The following is a 12,942-nucleotide window of genomic DNA, read 5'->3' on the forward strand; positions in this document are numbered from 1 at the left end:
CTTTAAGTCCTGATTCCATCTCAGAGCCCTTCCCCTAGACCCTATCCCTAGCCCTTCCCCCTATTCCTTGCCATAGACTCTATCCCTTCCCCTAGACCCTATCCCTTCCCCTAGACCCTTCCCCTAGACCCTATCCCTTCCCCTAGACCCTATCCCTTCCCCTAGACCCTTCCCCTAGACCCTATCCCTTCCCCTAGACCCTATCCCTTCCCCTAGACCCTATCCCTTCCCCTAGACCCTATCCCTTCCCCTAGACCCTATCCCTTCCCTAGACCCTATCCCCCCCTAGACCCTATCCCCTAGACCCTATCCCTAGACCCTATCCCTTCCCCTAGACCCTATCCCCTAGACCCTATCCCTTCCCCTAGACCCTATCCCTAGACCCTATCCCTCCCTAGACCCTATCCCTTCCCCTAGACCCTATCCCTTCCCCTAGACCCTATCCTTCCCTAGACCCTATCCCTTCCCCTAGACCCTATCCCTTCCCCTAGACCCTATCCCTTCCCCTAGACCCTATCCCTTCCCTAGACCCTATCCTCCCTAGACCCTATCCCTTCCCCTAGACCCTATCCCTTCCCCTAGACCCTATCCCTTCCCCTAGACCCTATCCCTTCCCCTAGACCCTATCCCTTCCCCTAGACCCTATCCCTTCCCCTAGACCCTATCCCTTCCCCTAGACCCTATCCCTTCCCTAGACCCTATCCCTTCCCCTAGACCCTATCCCTTCCCCTAGACCCTATCCCTAGACCCTATCCCTTCCCCTAGACCCTAACCCTTCCCTAGACCCTATCCCTTCCCTAGACCCTAGCCCTTCCCCTAGACCCTATCCCTTCCCCTATCCCTTCCCCTAGACCCTATCCCTAGACCCTATCCCTAGACCCTATCCCTTCCCCTAGACCCTAACCCTTCCCCTAGACCCTATCCCTTCCCCTAGTCCCTATCCCTTCCCCTAGACCCTAACCCTAGACCCTATCCCTTCCCCTAGACCCTATCCCTTCCCCTAGTCCCTATCCCTTCCCCTAGACCCTAACCCTATCCCTAGCCCCTATCCCTTCCCCTAGACCCTAACCCTATCCCTAGTCCCTATCCCTTCCCCTAGACCCTATCCCTTCCCCTAGACCCTATCCCTAGACCCTATCCCTTCCCCTAGACCCTATCCCTTCCCCTAGACCCTATCCCTTCCCCTAGACCCTATCCCTTCCCCTAGACCCTATCCCTTCCCCTAGACCCTATCCCTAGACCCTATCCCTAGACCCTATCCCTTCCCCTAGACCCTATCCCTTCCCCTAGACCCTATCCCTAGCCCCTATCCCTTCCCCTAGACCCTAACCCTTCCCCTAGACCCTATCCCTTCCCCTAGACCCTATCCCTTCCCCTAGACCCTATCCCTTCCCCTAGACCCTATCCTTCCCTAGACCCTATCCCTAGCCCCTATCCCTTCCCCTAGCCCCTATCCCTTCCACTAGACCCTATCCCTTCCCCTAGTCCCTATCCCTTCCCCTAGCCCCTATCCCTTCCCCTAGACCCTATTCCCTAGACCCTATCCCTTCCCCTAGACCCTATCCCTAGACCCTATCCCTTCCCCTAGCCCCTATCCCTTCCCCTAGCCCCTATCCCTAGACCCTATCCCTAGACCCTATCCCTTCCCCTAGACCCTATCCCTTCCCCTAGACCCTATCCCTTCCCCTAGACCCTATCTCTTCCCCTAGTCCCTATCCCTTCCCCTAGACCCTATCCCTTCCCCTAGCCCCTAGCCCTTCCCCTAGACCCTAGCCCTTCCCCTATCCCTTCCCCTAGCCCTAGACCCTATCCCTAGACCCTATCCCTTCCCCTAGACCCTATCCCTTCCCCTAGACCCTATCCCTTCCCCTAGACCCTATCCCTTCCCCTAGACCCTATCCCTTCCCCTAGCCCCTATCCCTTCCCCTAGACCCTATCCCTTCCCCTAGCCCCTAGACCTTCCCCTAGACCCTATCTCTTCACCTATCCCTTCCCCTAGCCCTTCCCCTAGACCCTATCCCTTCCCCTAGACCCTAGCCCTTCCCCTAGACCCTATCCCTTCCCCTAGACCCTTCCCCTAGCCCCTAGCCCTTCCCCTAGACCCTAGACCTTCCCCTAGCCCCTAGACCTTCCCCTAGACCCTAGACCTTCCCCTAGACCCTAGACCCTATCCCTTCCCCTAGACCCTATCCCTTCCCCTAGACCCTAGACCTTCCCCTAGACCCTATCTCTTCACCTATCCCTTCCCCTAGACCCTAGCCCTTCCCCTAGCCCCTAGCCCTTCCCCTAGCCCCTATCCCTTCCCCTAGCCCCTAGCCCCTAGCCCTTCCCCTAGCCCCTAGCCCTTCCCCTAGACCTTCCCCTAGACCCTATCTCTTCACCTATCCCTTCCCCTAGCCCCTAGCCCTTCCCCTAGCCCCTTGGTGGTCTCAGATCTGAAAGGACTGGAACTAGAACTAATGCCCTTAAAAAAAAGTATGCTGTATTTTCAAGGGCATAGTATCTCATCAATAAGACAGTGCGTGGATGTGCTGAGTGGATGTGCTGCTTTCTATTCAATATACTATTCAGTATTAGCTCCTATATGTTTAGCGTCCGGCTATCAGTTCCAGAGCATCAATGAGGACGCCTCCAGAAACATAAGAGTACATGATAAGATGACTTAACATTAACATAAAAAGCATTGTTCAATATCTGACTCAGATGAGTCAGAAGCACAAGATGTTGTTTTACTATCTCTGAACGTTGCCATTTCGGCGGTGTCCTCAGTAATAGCTGTATGGGTGTGAGTTATTAATGCTAAATAAATAGTGTGAACTGTGTCAGTGCCTGGCTAATAGATTCAGCAGAAAATATTGGAAATACAATCAAATGCTTGAGTAAGAAACAAACGCGCGCACGCACGCACACGCACACACACACACACAGACAAATCCCGTTCACAGGCACATGATGGAGCCTCGCGGTCGGTGCGTTGCCATAGAAACTGTGGAGCAGGGAGAATCCAGGCCTTGAAGTGTTAACGTGGCAGCCAGGACAACGCAAGGCTCCTCTGACGTCTAAAGAAGCACAGACGACTGAGAAGGACAACACAAACACTTAGCATTGAGATTCCTCTATACTTGCGCACACACATGCACGCACAGAGACAGAGAGACACACACACATGCACGCACAGAGACAGAGAGACACACACACATGCACGCACAGAGACAGAGAGACACACACACAGGCTATGCACGTACACACACACACGCACACGCACACACACACACTCCGTGCTTAGATCTGCGTGCCCTTGCAGCAAGATGCTCCTTAACCAAACCAGTCACGTACTGTATCATAGATCACTTCCAAAGGCTTAGCGCTTTTATGCTTGAGCCTGCCATACACACACACTTAGCCACAATAACTCTGAGCCCACTACAGCAGAAATCAGCCCACTCCAGTGTCTGTGGACGTGCATGTGTGTACTAGCACATGAACATGTGTGTGTATATATGTGTGTGTGTGTGTGTGTTTAGTCATATTGAAAATATACATGCCAGAGGCTGCAGGGAACACGTCATATCCTAGCTCACGCGCGTGTGGGTGTGTGTTTATCACACCCTGCACCACTGTCACCATGCACATAACAGCAACAACGGAACCAGAGTGTTTCTGAGTGCATGGAAATCCCCAGATTACCAATAACAACTAAACCTTAGGCTGTGTCCCAATAGCACCTTTGACCAGGGCCCATCTACAGTAGTGCACTATGTAGGGAATAGAGTGCCTTTTGGGACGCCGCCTCGGCAGCGAACAAAGCTAATCACTGGCTGCCATTGTCCTCATCGCAGACACGCCAGACCAGTTCGTAGCCAGCTGACACAGCAGCAGGAGAATACGACTAGCTACTTTCTCCTCAGGATTAACGGTTTGTTTGTGGCTGTTGGTTTTCTAGATGCTTGACTGTCACATTGGTATAAGCAGAGTAACTACAGCACAAGAACCCACAGGGTGAGAGAGCGGTATTGAGGTTGCAGGTTACTAAGGGAGTGTGTATAGTGTGTACATACAGTGCATTCAAAAGTATTCAGACCCCTTCCCTTTTTCCACATTGTTACTTTACAGCCTTATTCTAATATATATATATATATATATTATATTTATTAAATCCCCATCATACATCTACACACATAATGAAAAAGCAAAAACAGGTTTTTAGTAATTTTTGTAAATGTATTAAAAAGAAAAACCTGAAATATTATATTTACGTAAGTATTCAGACCTTTTGCTATAATATTTGAAATTGAGCTCAGGTGCATCCTGTTTCCATTGATCATCCTTGAGATGTTCCTACAACTTGATTGGAGTCCACTCGTGGTAAATTCAATTGATTGGACATGATTTGGAAAGGCACACCTGTCTATATAAGATCCCACAGTTGACAGTGCATGTCAGAGCAAAAACCAAGCCATGAGGTCGAAGGAATTGTCTGTAGAGCTCCGAGACAGGATTGTGTCGAGGCACTGATCTGGGGAAGGGTACCAAAACATGTCTACAGCATTGAAGGTCCCCAAGAACACAGTGGCCAGTATTGGAACTACCAAGACACTTCCTAGAGGGACTGGGAGACTAGTTAGGATCTGGGGAAAGATGAACGGAGCAAAGTACAGAGAGATTCTTGATAAAAACCTGCTCCAGAGCATTCAGGACCTCAGACTGGGGTGAAGGTTCACCTTCGGTCGTTGTCCGACCCTAAGCACATAGCCAAGACAATGCAGGAGTGGCTTCGGGACAAGTCTCTGAATGTCCTTGAGTGGCCCAGCCAGAGCCCGGACTTGAACCCGATCCAACATCTCTGGAGAGACCTGAAAATAGCTGTGCAGCGATGCCCCCCCATCCAACCTGACAGAGCTTGAGAGGATCTGCAGAGAAGAATGGGAGAAACTCCCCAAATACAGATGTGCCAAGCTTGTAGTGTCATACCCAAGAAGACTCGAGGCTTTAATCGCTGCCAAAGGGGCTTCAACAAAGTACTGAGTAAAGGGTCTGAATACTTATGTAAATGTGATATCAGTTTTTTTTCTTTACATTTGCAAAACATTTCTAAACCTGTTTTTGCTTTGTCATGATGAGGTATCGTGTGTGGATTGATTTTTTACATTTTTAGTCATTTAGCAGACACTCTTATCCAGAGCGACTTACAGTAGTGAATGCATACATTTCATTTCATGCATTTGTTTTGTACTGGCCCCCCGTGGGAATCGAACCCACAACCCTGGTGTTGCACACACCATGCTGGCGTTGCAAAAACCATGCTCTACCAACTGAGCCACAGGGAAGAGGGGGAAAAAATAATTTAATACATTTTAGAATATGGCTGTAACGTAACAAAATGTGGAAAAGTCAAGGGGTCTGAATACTTTCTGAATGCACTGTACATGGGAACAGAGATGTGTGTGTAAGCACTGTCCCACCTCAGGGTAGCGTGGGTGCAAGAGACCTGCCCGCTGCTCTGTGGAATGTCCTGTGTGTGTGTGTGTGTGTTGAGCGGGTCCAGACAGGACTCTCTCTCAGACATGGTAAATTAGAGTGGGAAGCATTTTCCACCCTGAAACACCTTTTTGTGTGTGTGGACATGCCCAGAGCTCAACTCACTCATCATAAAAGCTAGTGATGGGAAGTTCGACTCTTTTTACAGACTCAGATCTTTTCAACTCGTTCAGTCAAAACAACTTATCTTTCGGCTCCTTTTGTTAATTGGATTCAGTAACGCCCAGAGCATGCACCAACCCCTACCGGCGAACTATGAACTGAAAACTATAAAGGATTATGACTCTACAGCTCGTTCACCATAAGGGGCTTATTGTCATTGCCATTTGTTACTGAGACTTATAAAAGTGTACTTCAAACAATGTACATTTGTGATGGCTAGGGATACAAATCAGATGATTTATTGCTAGCTTTGAAACGAGGTCTAGCCTAATTACGGCCGCAACCGAACTAGATTGTGAGCGACTATTGGCGGAATGCTCTCTGCTTGACTGCCGCGAAGGGAGATGAGCACAATATCGTTTGCGAACTGCAGCTGCCCCCCAAACGATTAGCTCTCAAGTATTTAGCAGAGGCGTGCATTTGTTTTGGTTCTACAAAAGGTGTCCACCGATAATGTTGAATAATCAATTCATTGCATTCATTCTTGCATCATTCAATCAATTATCAGTTCTAAACATGTCTTTTTTCTTCTCTATGCTCATGATCTATTTTTGTGATCAGAGCACGTCTCCGGAGCCACTGAGCCTGATGAGCGTGTCTAAATCCTGCTGTGGAATTCATTGCGGCCAGTCAGCAGGTCAAACAAACGTGTTGTTCAAAAATCATGAATCGTTCGCGAACGGCTCACCACGAATAAAGACAAACACACAGTACTGAAGAGCCTGTTCTCTCTAACTCTCCACGAAAACACACACACCCACACACACACACTTCCACTGTCCCACCCTGCAAAGGCATTTAGAGTCCCTGCAGTGCATTTCCAAAGCCCATCCCTATCAAAGCATGTCTTGATTATGGGGAGGTAACCGTCTCATAAATTCACATGTAAAAACGTGTTTTGATCTTTAGAGAAAATATAGTATGTTCACTTATATGAAATTCCCAATCTGGCCCTCATACCATCATGGCCGCCTAATCATCCCCAGCTTCCAATTGGCTCATTCATCCCCCCTCCTCTCCCCTGTAACTATTCCCCAGGTCGTTGCTGCAAATGAGAATGTGTTCTCAGTCGACTTAGCTTTTAAAATGAGGGTTAAATAAAAAATAAAATTGTGAAAGGAATAGTAGGTGAGCGACATGGAGGTTGGAGAGAGTAGAAAAGACAAAAAGAGAGAGAGAGAGAGAACACAGTATCCTAGGGAAGATAAATGAAATAAAGGTAGACGAATGTACCGGTAGTTTAGGTAAATCACTTCACAGTGTTTCAGAACAGAGCACAGTGATACCCCTCCTATCCCCAAGGCCTCTGTTCTAATTCAGGAAAATGATTCAACATGGTTAATCATTCATTTCCCTGCTAAATTGGGGAGAAAGACACGAGAAAAGCGAAGAAGCTGCCGTCTTTGTCTGTCAGCTCCAAATCCCTAATTCTGTGTCTTTGAAAACCGATGCAGTTCTATGGACATATGGTTATACTGTATACACCATGAGTTCCTTCCAAATACACTGAGTATACCAAACATTATGAACACCTTCTTAACATTGAGTTCATTTCAGATACAACAACCACAGTATACCCCTGTTCACTCAGTAACATCTATCCTTAAAAAACATCCTCACATATTGATAACTTAACACCAAAGTAACATACTGAATACTGAGCATGACTGTCACCAAGGAAACACATTTAATAGCGATGGAACTCCACTGTCATCTAGGTAACCTATTGATTAGGCCTGCTTTCATCATGTCTGACTCTGAACATCCTGGTACCTCTAGGCAGAGGTCACCTAGGGGTTAAACCACTTCACCTGGGAAACATAGACCTAGTGGTTACTGAACACACTGTTGTCATCTAGTAGGGAATACCATAGAAATAAGGAATATGGATTCTATCGGTAACACCGATCCTATTATTCCGTCAATTATAGGATCTCTATGGGTTTGATGCCTGTCAGTCAACTTAGTGATGGATCAGTTATGGAATGTTGCTGTCACCTCAGTGATAAATTGAGAAAAACTGAGTACTATTAAGTAAGACAGACATAGGCTACTGTAGCTGAATGAAGACTTTTTTTAATTCAGCTGGCTGTCATTGCGGTGAGTCATTGATAAATGAGGTGCATTATCACCTAGGCAACAGCCATTACTTAGCAACTCGACTGTCCACTCAGCGAGGCTTCAATGACTAAACAGTGAGCACCAGCCTTTCTCAGTCAGAACCAAAACACCATCTCATCCCCCTGGTAATAGGCTACCACTCTCTCTTTCACTGATTCATCATCCCCCTCTCTCTCTCTCTCCCTCCATATCAGTCTCTTCCAGCTGCAGGTCAGGCAAGCTGACTCATTTGCTCCTCTCCTCCGGTATGTCTGCTGCTCTGCACATGACAGGGAAGTGAGATCTCACTGCTATTTCAGTCTACAGCCTGCCTGACGTCACGCAGCACTGCCCCCACACTATCCATACCCGCCATGATGAATCTGTGCATTACCACTCACCTACCACACGATTATGGATCTGAGTCTACAGGTATCTGTATAAAACATTACCGTATATTGGCAATTACAGCTCTGTAGTGCAATACATTACTGTCCACACACCTAGCTCACCATTTTGGTTCTCTATGTGTACAATATATTAAGAAATATTCAGCCCGGCATATGCGCTGTAACATATACTGCGCAAAATCATTATACTGCGGTTCCACTAACCAACTAAACACACCAACCTCGCTATTACAGTAACCTCTGTTTAATTCAACACTGAACCATGCATGAGAGCACCAGCTGTTCCGGACAACTGTGTGATCACGCTCTTCGAAGCCAACGTGAGCAAGATCTTTAAACACAAGGACGCAGGGCCAGACAGATTACCAAGACGCATACTCAGAGAATGCGCTGACCAGCTGGCAATTGACCCAGACTGTAATACTTACATGTTTCAAGCAGACCACCATAATCCCTGTGCCCAAGAATGCCAAGGTAACATCTCACATCTGTAGCCATGAAATGCTTTGAAAGGCTGGTCATGGCTCACATCAACAACATCATCCCAGACACCCTGGACCCACTCCAATTCGCATACCATCCCAATAGATCCACAGAGGACGTAATCTCTATCGCACTCCACACTGCCCTTTCCCATCTGGACAAGAGGAAAACCTATGTCAGAATGCTGTTCATTGACTACAGCTCAGCGTTCCACACCATAGTGCCCTCCAAGCTCATCAATAAGCTAAGGACCCTGGGACTGAACACCTCCCTCAACTGGATCCAGGACTTCCTGACGAGACGGGCCGGCCCCAGGTGGTGAGGGTAGGTAACAACACGTCTGCCATGCTGACCCTAAACACGGGAGCCTCTCAGGTGTGTGTGCTCTGTCCCCTTCTGTACTCCCTCTTCACCCACGACTGCATGACTCCAACACCATCATTAAGATTGCAGACGACACAACGGTGGTAGGCCTGATCACCGACAACGATGAGACAGCCTATAGGGAGGAGGTCAGAGACCTGGCAGTGTGGTGCCAGGACAACGACCTCTACCTCAACGTCAGCAAGACAAAGGAGCTGATCGTAGACTACAGGAAACGGAGGGCCGAGCACACCCCCATCCACATTCACATTCCTCAGTGTCCACATCACTAAGGATCTATAATGGTCCAAACACTACAACACAGTCGTGAAGAGGGCACGACAACGCCTCTTCCCGCTCAGGAGGCTGAAAAGATTTGGCATGGGCCCTCAGATCCTCAAAAAGTTATTCAGCTGCACCATTGAGAGCATCTTGACTGGCTGCACTTGGTATGGCAACTGCTTGGCATCGGACCGCAAGGCGCTACAGAGGGTATCATCAAATCAAATAAAGCTTTATTTATATAGAACATTTCAGACGCTGATGAAGGAAAAAAAAGAATAAAAAAACTATGAAAATAAAAACAAATATTTACTACACAACAAACATGAGGATAAACAAAACAAAACAAAAGAATAACAATAAAAACTGAAAGAAAAAAAACCCTAAGGAAAATCAAAGATAAAAAGATGAGTTTTAAGATCTCTTTTAAATATGTCCACAGTTTTGGCCCCCCTCAGGTTTTCTGGCAGGCTATTCCAGAAGCTAGGGGCATAATAACTAAAGGCTGCCTCTCCATGCCTCTTGGTCCTAGGCTTTGGGATAGTTAAAAGGCCAGTGCCAGAGGACCTGAGGGACCTACTGGGAACATAACTAAAAAGCATGTCTGACATGTAGTGGATGTACAATTGTGGATTGTTTTAAAAACCAATAGAAGGAATCTTCAATTGAATTCTAAAACTCCCAGGCAGCCAGTGCAGAGACTTTAAAACCGGTATAGTGTATGCGGTCCGTCTGGTCTTGGTCAGTAACCGTGCTGCAGGTTTTCACCGGCTTCAAGGGCATTATCACTTTTATACAACGGGTTACCAACATATTCAAATAATAATTGGCATATTTTCATTAAAAACATTATTTTGATTAATTTATTAATTTATTTTTTATTTCACCTTTATTTAACCAGGTAGGCTAGTTGAGAACAAGTTCTCATTTACAACTGCGACCTGGCTAAGAATAAATCAAAGCAGTTCGACACATACAACAACACAGAGTTACACATGGAATAAACAAACATACAGTCAATAATACAGTAGAAAAAAACTCTATATTCAGTGTGTGCAAATGAGGTCAAATATGGGAGGCAAGGCAATAAATAGGCCATGGTGGCAAAGTAATTACAATATACCAATTAAACACTGGAGTGATTGATGTGCAGAAGATGAATGTGCAAGTAGAGATGCTGGGGTGCAAAGGAGCAAGATAAATAAATAAATAAATAAATAAATAAATAAATAAATACAGTATGGGGATGAGGTAGTTGGATGGGCTATTTACAGATGGGTTATGTACAGGTGCAGTGATCTGTGAGCTGCTCTGACAGCTGGTGCTTAAAGCTAGTGAGGGAGATATGAGTCTCCAGCTTCAGTGATTTTTGCAGTTCGTTCCAGTCATTGGCAGCAGAGAACTGGAAGAAAAGGCGGCCAAAGGAGAAATTAGCTTTGGGGGTGACCAGTGAGATATACCCGCTGGAGTACACGCTACGGGTGGGTGCTGCTATGGTGACCAGTGAGCTGAGATAAGGTGGGGCTTTACCTAGCAGAGACTTGTAGATGACCTGGAGCCAGTGGGTTTGGCGACGAGTATGAAGCGAGGGCCAGCCAACGAGAGCGTACAGGTCGCAATGGTGGGTAGTATATGGGGCTTTGGTGACAAAACGGATGGAACTGTGATAGACTGTATCCAATTTAGTGAGTAGAGTGTGGGAAGCTATTTTGTAAATGACATCTCTGAAGTCGAGGATCGGTAGGATGGTCAGTTTTACAGGGGTATGTTTGGCAGCATGAGTGAAGGACGCTTTGTTGCGAAATAGGAAGCCGATTCTAGATTTCATTTTGGATTGAAGATGCTTAATGTGAGTCTGGAAGAAGAGTTTACAGTCTAACCAGACACCTAGGTATTTATAGTTGTCCACATATTCTAAGTCAGAACCGTCCAGAGTAGTGATTATTAATACTACTTCATCCTTCCACGAGATATAGTCCCGACACAAATCTAGGGTTGCTACCCAAGCTGGCTGGTCGTTTGTTCTATTGGCTCGGTTGCCAGAGACGCGGCCCAGTCGTTCTATTGGCTCGGTTGCCAGAGACGCGACCCAGTTGTTCAGTCTTTTTGTTTTGTATCTATGGACGCGACCCAGTCATTCGTTCTAAATGTTCCATTGGCTGGCAACGTTTTACATTTTAGTCATTTAGCAGACGCTCTTATCCAGAGCGACTTACAGTAGTGAATACATACATTTCATACATTTTTTCCCCCGTACTGGTCCCCCGTGGGAATCGAACCCACAACCCTGGCGTTGCAAACACCATGCTCTACCAACTGAGCCACACGGGACTACGTTCTTATCCCTTGCTTGCTAGCTAGCCAACTACGGCTAACTTACAGTCACATCAAACAGTGCAGCCAGAATAACAGCAAAGTAGCTACATTTGCATTTGTTTAAGCTGTTTTCTAGTGACATTTATTTGGATACATCCATAACAATGAGCTAATGATGCAAAATTTCTCCTGGCATGGAAAATATGCTCTCTCGTCAGGACACTTGTTCAGAGGAGCTAGCCAACAACACAGCTACCACAATCAATTCAAACTGAAGCTGGAAAGACTGCAAACTAGCTGCAATTCATTTAGTTTTATATGTTTTCTTTTAGTAGTTCTTTGTATATATATCCATAAAAATAATGCTGATTCATGATTTCAACAGGCTGTGAAAAGCTGCCTGCCTGTCCGTTTCGTCCCGATTCCCGACACGTTCATTACTATGGGACATCTGGAGATTGAATTTGAATATTGAAACAATGTTGCAAATGTCGGAGACAGACAGCAAGGTTTATACAAATCTCAGCTGTTGAAAACTAAATGTTAGTCTAAAAAGAAATGTGAGATAATGTCTAGATGCTTTTTATAGCGGAGGTCAAGATTATAAATTCCCTGGCTGGGCTGATGAGACAGTGGATTGTGCAGTGAGATGGAACAGAGTAAATAGGCATTTTAACGTCATAGATTTAGCCGGTGGTAACTTGTGGAATAGACACCGGCTGGAATGCAGTTTTAACCAATCAGCGTTCAGGATTAAACCTAGCCGTTGTATAATTAAGAAATAAGGCCGAAGTAGGTCTGGTATATGGCCAATATACCACGGCTAAGGGCTGTTCTTATGCACGACACAATGCCTGGACACAGCCCTTAGCAGTGTGGTATATCGGACAAAAAAAAAAACACAAACCCCCGAGGTGCGTTATTGCTATTATAAACTGGTTACCAACATAATTAGAGCAGTAAAAATAAATGTTTTATCATATCTATGGTATACGGTCTGATATACCACGGCTGTCAGCCAATCAGCATTCAGGGCTTGAACCACCCTGTTTATAACAGTCAATAGATGCTGATTTGACTGTTAGTCTATTTTCCCATGGGAAGCAAATGGATACTGTACTACATGCTGCACTACACACTACTACACACAACAACGTCCACGAAAGCAAGCAAACACAAAAACATGCACCCAAACACACACAAAACCCATATAAAGCAGACTAAAAAGCGTGCAAACTGTATAAAATGCAAAGGCACCCAGCTACCCACACACGTTAATACAGAAACA

At 46.3% G+C, this 12,942-nt stretch overlaps 1 protein-coding gene across 8 annotated transcripts in view; it reads right to left on the reverse strand.

The window, feature by feature from the left end:
• LOC106560984 (SRSF protein kinase 2) overlaps nt 1-12,942 on the reverse strand; it is a 65,227-nt gene that overhangs the window by 14,761 nt on the left and 37,524 nt on the right. The window lies entirely within an intron of this gene.

The sequence above is a fragment of the Salmo salar genome, chromosome ssa10 (genome assembly GCF_905237065.1).
Source record: "Salmo salar chromosome ssa10, Ssal_v3.1, whole genome shotgun sequence".
Lineage (NCBI taxonomy): Eukaryota > Metazoa > Chordata > Actinopteri > Salmoniformes > Salmonidae > Salmo > Salmo salar.